Here is an 11,717-nt window from a genome sequence, read left to right as displayed (position 1 = left end):
GAAGTGTTTTTTTTTTGTGAATATCTATATCTTAGCTAAAAACAGAACTCTCAAAGTGACATTTTTAAAATTTGCCTAAATTGGAAGAACACTGACGTTTCTATTAGTTTAATAAATTCTAATGATCACTGACTCTCTACCAAGTGTTTTTCTAGATTCAGGGACTATATCAATGAACAAAATGCATAATTGTTGATTCTCTAGTGGACCAAAATGTTGATTATTGAAATAGCCACTTAAATAGTGTATTTAAATTGTTTGGCCCTCAGAAAGAACTATTTTCTTTCTGTGACTTTCAATGTATCTGCTGTATTCTCTTGCTCTTTTTTTCAATACTGATTCAACCAGAAATTGTACAATACTGGATTTAATTAACTATGTTGGTTCTGATCAAGATTTTAAAGACATGAATCCTCTTATTCAAATAATATATGTTGCTCAGAAGCGAAATATATAAAGTCTGAGCTGTCCTGGTTATAGTGGCTTTAGGAGATCCAAAACTTCACCTGCTTAGTTTCCCTCTTCTGCCCTCCAGTTGCTCCTGCCTCAAGGCTGCCTCTGAAGTAGTTCCAAGGTTTCCCTCTGTTCCCAAGAATCTGAAGAGCCCAATTTGAAAACCATTTAAGTAGATCATCCATGCAGGTAAGGGATTTTTCTGTTTCTTTTTTTTATGACCATTTTCTTCAAGTTTCTGAGACAGATTAAATGCTTAGAGGAAGTTAATGGTTGGTTTGAAATTAACTGCTGATATATCTGTATATATATTGAGTACACAGAGTTAGTTAATAGTTCTTTGGGGTTTTCTTCAAGCTCTACTTCATTGAGTTATAGAATCTCAGGAGTTAGAAATAGCCTTAAAGATAATTTAGCATAACCTCCTGCTCAATGAAAGTCTCCTTTCTACAGTATCCCTGACAGATGGTCATTTAGCTTCTGCTTGAGCACTTGCCGTCGTTGGAGTTCATTACTTTCTGAGATGATTTCTTCTGGAATTGCTTTAAATATTAGTAATTTCTTCCTTATACTGAGCTCAAACATGCACCATGGTGATTGCCAATGATTGATAAAATTATTCTCCCAATTTTCTTAATCTCTTCCCCACCTGACCTGATTTACAGATCTTTCTCTTATTCCTTCATGTGTGTTCTACTGTTGAAGCATTTCTTTATTCTCAAGTGGGGGATTGTGAAGAATGCATCAGATTCAACAAATGTACATGAGGAGTATACATGAGTAGGTACTCTTCTGTGAGGGCCATCTCATAGAGATGTTCCTTGAAAGCTCAGGACCCTGTAGATCTGATATTTAAGACCGATGAGAGAGGTTCCTAACTGAGGTTCTTTCAGTGGGTTTTCTTTCAAACTTAGGATTTTTTTTTTCCCTTTTGTGTGTGTGTTGGGGGGTTGTGTGTGGAGGGGGGGAAGAACCTATTATATACAACAGTTAAATAGTAAGTTATTCATTAAATAGTATTTGCATAAGTTGGCAACTACCTATGTTAATCTTTCTTATTTATATTTTTAGTAGGGAGGAAGGTAGGGAGAGACATGGAAAATATGCTTAATTTCCAGTTGTGCTTACTATATTGTAAATAGGGAATATAAATCCTCTGACTCCTTAGAAAAATTTTCTTTATGCTTACATAGTCTTTTTTTATTGTAGTTGATGCACAATATTACTTTTGTTTTAGGTATATTCTATACTCACAAAAAGTGTAGCTACTGTCAGTTACCATACTCGACTATTACAGTTCCGCTGACTATATTCCCTGTGCTGCACTTTATATATGCTTATATAGCCTTTTAAAGATAAATGTAACATTTAAAGTTTAGTTATCCATTCTAATGGTAACTGAACATGGAAAATGCCATAGAAAATCCAGACATCTGACCATTTCTACTATTTCTTCATGTTGCGGGCCTTCACTCACTTCTCACTATTCAAAATCTAACTATGCCTATGAATCTAGGCAAGTCCTAATATTTCCTTAATGCTTTTTCTCAATATTGTAATTTCTAATGAGTTCAGCTTTCCAAACTCTCACATTTGTTAGTCTTAAACATTTATTAACTAATGGTTTGCCAGGCATTGTGTCATGTACTTCAAGTAAAGTGATGAAGAACAGTCTTACGTTCAAATGTTACAAAACAATACGGAAAGTGCTTTGGTACAAATAAGCACAGAGCCATTTGTGAAGTGGCAAAGGACACTTCATTTTCTCTCTGTGAGTTCTTGGCAGATATTGAGTGAGGTAGTGTAGTGGTGCCAGCAAGAAGTCTCACATCCTGAAGGGCAAGTGGAAGTTTGCTCTTCGTATCATGACCATTTTTTATGTATCTATTTCAATATGTGACTGTTAACATCAGAATCCTGGTAGTAAGTAGAGACCCTGTACCCCAATGAGTATAATTTTTATCTTTGGAGGTCTTTAGGCCATGTTTGCAAACATATTAAGCAGTGGATATGACATTGAAAAGATAATCTTTCAAGACTTTTCCAGAAATAAGCAGCTGTAATTTTTCTGTTCTCTATTAAACGAGAATTATATATTAATCATTCTACTGCTTGAATAATATTATTCTGCTCAGAAATTTTTACAAGTTATACTGAAGGATTATTTGGTCCTGTTTTTCTTAGCTTTTGCTAAAGTTCAGTTGTTTTATCTTTAAATGGTTTATATTTTATGCCCATAACAATTTTTCCTTTTCTTGTTGGTGTTCATATTTCTCTAATATTTGTAATGGCTGATCATAATTTTTAGCTTTCATTCAAACCATACGTGGGGGTTAAATTACTTTTTATTTTTTATTTTTTGCTGTGCCTCTCTGAAACTCCACTAGATGTTTTCCAACTTCCTGCTTTTGACATGCCCAGTTGAATGTATTTCAGCTCATTTGCACATAACATGCATTTTGCATATTACTTCCCACCTTGTGGTTGTTTGGTTTGGTTATATTTGATCTTCTACTGCAGAAAGGCTTATGTAGCTTCCCAGTCAATATCCATAGATAGACTAGCATTTCTAAGACATATGGTGCCAAACAAACCCTTTACATACATTGAACCCCAGATTAATATTATAGAACCAAGTAATGTCCAATATAAGAAATTTAAAATTTAATTTATAGCCCCTAGCTAGTTCATGCATAATCAAATCCTTACGCAGAAATACTTTATATTGTATTCACTGGAGCTCTCAAGCAAGCTTTATTTGAAATCAAACTGTATTTCCACAAATGTTTGTTGTGCTCATCTGACCAAAAAAAAGTGCAGGTTAAGCTTAAACATCTTTTTTTCCCCCATTGCATGACCTCTACTCAGGAATGCCCCATCAAACAACAGATTTAAAATTTAAAACATGTTTGCCAACACTGGAAATTCCCCAAAGCTCAGATTAATTACCAAAAGCTCCTGCAAGCTCAGCAGCAACAGCACAGTGAGCTCCACAGACCTTATTTTGTACAAAATTGGCATGTTTTTGAACTTTGTGAACTCTCTGTAGACTTCTTATTCACAGCATTCAGGCTACTTTATGAAAAGTTCATTTTGCAGTAATTAAATGTTAGTCTTGGTCTATAATCAAACTTTAAGGGAGTGTTAGAAATTTTCAGGCAAATATGAAAAATATAAATAAATTTCATAATTTATATGACTTTCTTTAAAAGGGAATCTAATTCATAATTAGTCTTGTTCATTTGCTCAGTCTCATAAATACTAATTTCCACAATAAATATTTCTTTTTAAGAGTTTAGAAGTGTATCCTTTACTGAGGGAACAGTGATGATTAAGACTTAGTTCTAGGACTCATGAAGCTCATATTTGTCCAGACAATCGAGTGTTAGATGCTGTAATCGAGGTTTTTACAAGTTGTTAAGTGAGCATTGAAGGAAGGACACATTTCCTGAAGAGTAGGATGGATCAAGAAATACTTAACACGGTCAGGATTGGAGCTGATATTGAAGAATAATTATTAGGACGAGGACTATAGAGAACGGACTAAGGAAAAGGAAGAGAAAGGAGGAGAAAAAGGAAAGACCAAAGAGCAAGGACACAGTGGTCTGATAAAGGTTGGGAGAGTCATCAGGGGTAGCTAATTTGGTATGGTTAGAGCTGAAGGTTTATACTGGAAAGTGCTAAGAGTTGAGGGTAGAAAATAAGCAGGGGTCAGATAATACAAGATTTCTAATTTTATGCCAAGAAGATTAAAATTTTTATTTTATATATATTACGGTCAGTGATATATATATATATATATATATATATATATATATATATTTTTTTTTTTTTTTTTAAGATTTTATTTATTTGACAGACAGAGATCACAAGTAGGCAGAGAGGCAGGCAGAGAGAGAGAAGGAAGCAGGCTCCCCGCTGAACAGAGAGTCCAGTGTGAGGCTCGATCCCAGGACGCTGGGATCATGACCTGAGCCAAAGGCAGAGGCTTAACCCGCCGAGACACCCAAGCGCCCCGGTCAGTGATATATTTTTAAAGCATAATTACTTCTTCATTGGATGGTGATGAGATCATCTCAGTGAGTGATCTACCTTTTCTCTTCTTCCTTCTATCCACTCTGCCTTTCAAGCTGCTTATTCTCCTTTCCTCTTATCTTCTTTTCCTTCACTCCTACCCTCCTTCCTTTTCTCCCTTCTACACTTTTACTGTCTCCCTTTTCCCTTCTCCCCCTCCTCCTCATTTCTTCCTGCCTTAATGGATTTATATTGCTTTAATTTTTCTTCTATAAAATCTGATATTTTAAAATATTTTAAGCATTTAACATTATGCCATCAAGTCTTTTGAATTTTACAGTTTCAACTTATTAACTTTATTTTTTAAAAAGATTTTATTTATTTATTTGACAGAGATCACAATTAGGCAGACAGGCAGGCAGAGAGAGAGAGAGAGAGAGAGAGGGAGAGAGGAGGAAGCAGGCTCCCTGCTGAGCAGAGAGCTCAATGTGGGGCTCGATCCCAGGACCCTGGGATCATGACCCGAGCTGAAGGCAGAGGCTTTAACCCACTGAGCCACCCAGGTGCCCCTCAGCTTATTAACTTTAAACAAGTTACTTTGCCATTGTAAAATGTGAGTTCTTCCACCTGTAACCAAAACAGAATGGAAAACAAATCATCCATCCAAACTAATCATTTGAAAATGCAAAAATAAGAATTAAATATTCTCTTATTAAAGTGTTATATTTTTCCCATGACTTTAAGCAAAGGACTTAAAAAAAGTTTCAAATGCAATACATGACTTTCATATTTTTCTAGCATACTTTATTTTCATCTGCTTATTTTGGTGATGAATATTGTTTCCTAATGGTTCTTTGAGATTCAACTATTTAAACGTACTATTGATTCACTAAATATTTTATAGATTATCAAGAAATGTACTTGAAAATGTATTTCTTTTTTTTTTTTTTAAAGATTTTATTTATTTATTTGACAGACAGAGATCACAGGTAGGTAGAGAGGCAGGCAGAGAGAGAGAGAGGGAAGCAGGCTCCCTGCTGAGCAGAGAGCCCAATGTGGGACTCGATCCCAGGACTCTGAGATCATGACCTGAGCCAAAGGCAGCAGCTTAACCCACTTTTCACAGGTATTTGTGTATCTTTTGGGTAGATGATTATTCCAGTAAAGGGTTAAAGAGAAAGGATAGTGATTTCTGTTAGAATTAAATCAAGATGTGTTTAAAGACTGTCTTAGGTACTCTGGGGATTTAGTGGGAAGTTTGAAAAGGACGATTTCAAGGTTGGAGAAGGTGAATATTATGGCAGGGAAACTAAGATGTTATTTTTGAAAGATTGTGTGAATTTCAATTATTAATTATGAAGTCATTTATTTAATACTGTCCTCTTATTCAACCTGATATCAGATTTTATACATAAAGATGCCATTTTTTTTTAATTCAGCAGCATTTATTTGTATGGTATATCTCCTCCATTTATTATTTCTGAGTCCTAAAGCAGGTTCCTTGGCAAGTTTGATCCCAGATATTTGATTTCCAAAGCTTCTAATGAAGTTGCCTATTAATGAGACAACATTGCCTGATAGGAACTGGATAATGTCTGAATATTGATTGTGATGTCTTTTGAAGTACTTCTATTTAATCCAATTCAAAGAAATAAGGAGTTAGAAACTGACAAACTCTACACTGCAATTTTTAAACACAATTCATATTTGTATGTAATATTAAAATGAGAACTTACAAATATTAGTTATATTAATAGTGTTGAATTATAAGGCCATTGCTGTTATACCTGTAATATATGTGCTTCTGAGGGTTCTAAATTTTTAATAATAGGATTTTTTTTTTTTTAGTGATGTCAGCAAGGTGGTAGAATAGGAGTTTTCCACTGTTATCCCACCACAGACATTGATTTTGTCAACCACTTATAGACGAGAGTACTTTTGTGGGAGTCCAGGAGTCTAGCAGAGAAGTCATAGCACATTTTTGGAGCAAAAAAACAAGAAAGGCACCTTGAAGAATCTAAGAACAGAGTCTTAAAAATAGATTTTACTTTACCTACATCACTCTTCTCCCAAGACAGCTCAGCTCAGTGCCAAGAGAACCTCACTTCCCCCCGACCCACAGTTTCTCCCTCAGAGGAAATCGGGAGCACAGTGAATGAGCACCTGCCTTCCTCAGAACCGTCATCAAGAGGCACTTTTTTCTTGTCTCACCAAGAAGACTGAGATAATCAGCATAGCTGAGAGGTTGGCACATAGCAACTAGGACTTTGGAGCTCATTAGAGGATGACAGAAGTGTCACAGCCTCCATAAAAAAGCTGGTCCATGAGTTGTTTGGGTTACATTTTCAATGAAACCCTCAACTGGCCCATGGGCACCCCTAATACTTCATGTGCTTCATCCCTTCCTGCCTCATGGCTGACTCCCCATGCACCTCCACAGATGGTGAGAGCAAACCTTTGTAGATGGAGTGTGTGCTTTTGCAGAAAGCAGACCCAACTTTGCAGGCTTGGGAGAAACCATAAGAACTTGAGCTCCCTAGGGAACTGCCCTTGGGAAAATAAATTAGCAGGCTCTCAACACTTGGCCTGGCTTTGCAGGATTGGGAGAAGACATGCAATCTTAAGAATTCCCCTGCAAGGGGTGCCTGGGTGGCTCAGTGGGTTGAGCCACTGCCTTCGGCTCAGGTCATGATCCCAGGGTCCTGGGATTGAGTCCCGCATCAGGCTCTCTGCTCAGCGGGGAGCCTGCTTCCTCTTCTCTCTCTCTGCCTGCCTCTCTGCCTACTTGTGATCTCTCTCTGTCAAATAAATAAATAAATTCTTAAAAAAAAAAAAAAAAAAAAAGAATTCCCCTGCAAGAAGGAAGAAGAGGCATGGAACAGACAAAACCATAGAAAAAGTCTGAGAAAGCTTTAGAGTCCCTATTTGGGCTGACAGGTGAAGAAGGTATATCTCTCCCAAAGCTCATTAATAAACACTAGAGGAAGTGCCTGCTTCTTCAGATGCAAAGATAGCAATGCGAAACTTTAAGGAACACTAAAAATCAAGGAAACATGATATCCCCAAAGGAACACAATTTTCCAGCAACTAATTCCAAAGAAATGGAGATCTATCCCTGATAAAGAATGAAAAATAATTGTTTTAAAGAAGCTAGGGAACTATAAGAGAACATAAATATGTGATGTCCCAGATTTTGCTGAGTTGTCTATAAACAAAATGAGAAGTTCAGCAAAGATAGAATTATTTAAAGCAAAACATTCTGGAACTGAAGAATATAAAGAATTTATGTAACAACATAAAAACATGGAAGTCTAAAGTTAACTGGTAGGGTATACACACTTGGAAATCTTATACTGCAGTTGGGGTATGTAAATCAGATTTAACTGTACTGTAATGTTAAAAGACCAAAGACTTAAACAGAGCTGAAAGAGTAGAGTTTTTATATGTGACCAAAATAATCAACTTAAATTCTTATGTTTTACATAAGTCTCATGGTAACCCCAAAGCAAAAATCTGTAGTAATTAACCTGAAAGAGAAAGAGAAAGAAAGAAGTATTTTACTAAAAATCATGAAATTGCAAAGAAAGGAGGAGAGGAAGCAAGGAAGCAAGAAACACTAAACAGCCAGAAAACAATGACGCTCTAAGTCATTACCTATAAACAAGTATCTCTTCTGACTATAATGGCATGAAACTAGAAATCAGTTAACAGGATGAAACTAGAGGATTCACAAGTATGTGGAAATTAAACAATACATACCTGAATAGTAAATGAGTCAAAGAAGGTCAGTGGTTCAAAGAAGAAATCCGTGAAATATAAAAAATATCTTGAACAACAGAAAATGAAAACACAACATACCAGAATGTAGGAATGGAGAAATGGAGTTCTATGAGGGAAGTTTTTAGTAGTAAAGGCCTTCATTTTAAGTAAGAGAAAGATTTCAAACAAACATCCTAATTTTGTAACTCAAGAAATTGGGAAAAGAATAAGCCTAGCTTAAGTTATCTGAAGGAAGGAAAAAGAACAGAGCAGAAATAAATGAAAGAGAAGAGGAAAACAACAAAAAGATCAGTGAAACTAAGAGCTTTTTTTTTTTTTTTTTTTTAAAGATAAAATTGGCAAACTTCTGGCTGGACTATACAAGAAATGAAAGGGAGGGATTCAATAAATAATAAATGAGAAGAGAAATACTGACAGCAAAGAAATACAGTGTATCGTGAGAGACAACTTTGAGCAATTATATGTCAACAAGTTGGATAACCTAGAAGAAATGGATAAATTATTAGACACATACAACCTACCAAGACTGAATCATGAAGAAATAAGAAATCTGGACAGACCAAAAACAAATGAGATTGAATTGGTATTCAGAAATCTCCCAACAAAGAAAAGTCCAGGATCAGTTGGTGTCACTGGTGAATGCTATCAAATGGGTAAAAAAGACTTAATACCAATCTTTCTCAATCTCTTCCAAAAACTTGAAGAAGAATCATTTCTGAACTCATTTTACAAGTCCAGCATTATCCTGCTTATCAAAGCCAGTAAGGATGCTATAAGAAAAAAATTTATAGGCCAATATCTTTGATGAACATAGAAAAATGCTCAACAAAATACTGGCAACCAAATTCCACAGTACATTAAAAGGATCATATACCACAATCAAATGGGATTTATCCCTGGATTAGAAAGATTGTTCAACATATGCAAATCAATAGAAGTTATATACCATATTAATAGGATGAAAGATAAAATAAGTTGATTATTTTAATAGATGCCAAAATAGCATTGACAAAACCCAGCATGATAAAAACACAAAAGAAATTAAGTATAGAAGGAATGTACTTTGACATAGTAAAGGCCACATATGTCAGACTTGTAGCTGACATCATACTCAATGGTGAGAAGCAAGAAGTTCTCCCTCTAAAATCAGGAACAAGACAAGGGTGCCTACTCTTGTTCCTTATATTGCATCTAGTACTGGAGGTTCTAGCCATAGCAATTAGATAAGAGTAAGAAATAAAAGGTATGCAAATAGGAAAGGGAGCAGTAAACCTGACTTGTTCACAGATGACATAATCTTATAAATAGAAAATCTAAAGGCTATTAAAAAAAAACTGTACTCATGAATGAGTTCAGTAAAGCTTCATGATATAAATTAACATAAAAGATCTGTTGTATTTCTATATACTAACAATGAACAGATAAACCAAGAAAACAGTCCCATTTACAGTAGCATCAAAAGAGTATATTTAGGAATAAATTTAACCAGAATGTGATAGGTGTGTACAATGGAAACTGTAAAACATTGGTGAAAAAATTGTAGAAGACTCAGATAAATGAAAAGATGTATCCTGTTCATGGACTGGAGGAATTAACATTAAAATGTCCATCCTACTCAAAGCAATCTACAGATCCAGTGCAATTCCTAACCAAAATTCCAATAAAGCTGGGGGGTGGGGGAAGAGAAAGACAGAGGGAGATTGCACACACAAGAAAAAGCGTTGTGATGATGAAGGTAGAGATTTGAGTGTGTTGGTCACAGCCAAAGAACGTGGGAAACATTGCTGGAAGAGTGAAGGCACAAATTCTTCCCTTCTCATAGCAATGTGGTCTTGCCAACACTCAAGAGAGAGGGTGGTTCTTGATTTTGGCTCAGTGAAACTGATATGGAACTTTCTTGCCTGCAGACTTCGAAAGAATAGATTTCTGTTGTTTAAGCCGAAAAAACTTTTTTTTCTTCTCAGAATTGGTGTGAAGTAATAGAGAAAGTGTTACCAGCATAACTGATGTCTGAGTATATTCATTAGCCTATTTCTGTTAGCAGTTAAGATTTCTATTCTCAGATTTCTAGATTTATGTAATTAACAGTGGTTTATTAGCTTAAATGAATTAAAAGTACATTGATACACTGATATCAAAAGCTTCATTTCATCAAAGACATTATTAAAAAAATTAAAAGTACAATTCATATAATAGGTTTGTATACCAAAATTGTTAAGAATTATTAAAATTCATAAAAAAATATACTCTCACAGACTGACACAAAACTTAGTACTAGATTTTTGGTGTTACTAACAACAGAACGAAAATACAAGTCCTTAGCTTACCGGAAGGACAGCATGCATCAGAGGTTTGATTGATGCTGGCTCATGTTATTCAGTGGCAAATCATATGGTAAAATAGTTGTCTCTGGAAATATAGGACACAGATCATGTATGAAATGAATTCCTGGCTTTGGGGGAAACTTAACGGTATTGTTTGTTCATTGTGTTTCCTGTTGGATGTGTTTAACATAGCATAGAAAGAATTTGCCAATTTCCAAGTAAGAATGAAAAAGAAGGTAGAACATTCAGTAATGGGGTTTGAAAGAGACAACTTCTTCTTAAACCCAAATAGTAAGAAAGTATGAGAACCACTTGAGAAAACTTTGAGTGACTTCTTACTAAAGTTCACCCTTTGTCAAGGACCAAATTAAGAATATGGTTTCAATACCTATTGTTAATTATCTTCAGTGGATTATGGTCCCTCAGGCAAAGTTCAGGTTAAGACAATGGAGGCAAATAAAAGTTCTTAGTTAGATAAAATGACTTAAAGACAAAAACTCAAGTTTATGGTTCTACTGAAGCCCAGAAGTTCAAAGTGTCTAAACATTAATTTGAGAGAGACACATGAAGACGAGAGACCAAAGGAATATAGCTGTTTGGGTGTCGATATAAAAGAAAAACAGAATTCTGAGTGTGTTTCAAGGCATATGAATAAGATTGGTATTATGTAAATATGAAAACTGTTAAATTTCTGGAGGAATTGTACTTCCAAAAAGAATAGGAGTCTGTGACTCAGACTCCAAGTGATTATTGGACCACCAATATTTCCTACACAATCTTAAAAAAATCCCTTTTTTAATATTCAGGGAAGCCTTTTACAGATGCTTATTGTTAGTACATATAAGAAAATGAAGTGTAAGTTGCTAACCAGTGATCTGAAAATTTTCAAAATAGTTATGGAATTGGGTAATTAAATGGAAGAGATGTAGAGCATAGGAATGTTGTAAGGTATGAGAATTAGACTAGAAATTTGTAATGTTGGGGTTCCTACTTGGCTCAGTTGGTGGAGTGTGCAACTTCTGATCTTGGGATTGGTGAGTTCGAGCCCCATGTTGGGTGTAGAGGTTATTTAAAAATAAAATTCTAAAAAATCTGTGATGTTGCCTTTATGCTCCAATATACAGCTCTGTGTTCTTGGCCAAGAAA

General features: G+C 35.2%; 1 long non-coding RNA gene across 1 annotated transcript in view; it reads left to right on the top strand.

Annotated features, from left to right (window-relative positions):
• Window positions 1–541: 541 nt before the first annotated feature.
• LOC116576115 overlaps window positions 542–11,717 on the top strand; it is a 287,419-nt gene continuing 276,243 nt past the window's right edge. The window contains exon 1 of the long non-coding RNA XR_004280052.1: window positions 542–642. This is a non-coding gene — a long non-coding RNA (uncharacterized LOC116576115). The remainder of the gene's footprint in view (window positions 643–11,717) is intronic.

The sequence above is a fragment of the Mustela erminea genome, chromosome 17 (genome assembly GCF_009829155.1).
Source record: "Mustela erminea isolate mMusErm1 chromosome 17, mMusErm1.Pri, whole genome shotgun sequence".
Taxonomy (NCBI): Eukaryota; Metazoa; Chordata; class Mammalia; order Carnivora; family Mustelidae; genus Mustela; species Mustela erminea.
Note: the sequence above shows the minus strand (reverse complement) of the source record. Positions and strands in the feature narration are given on the sequence as shown.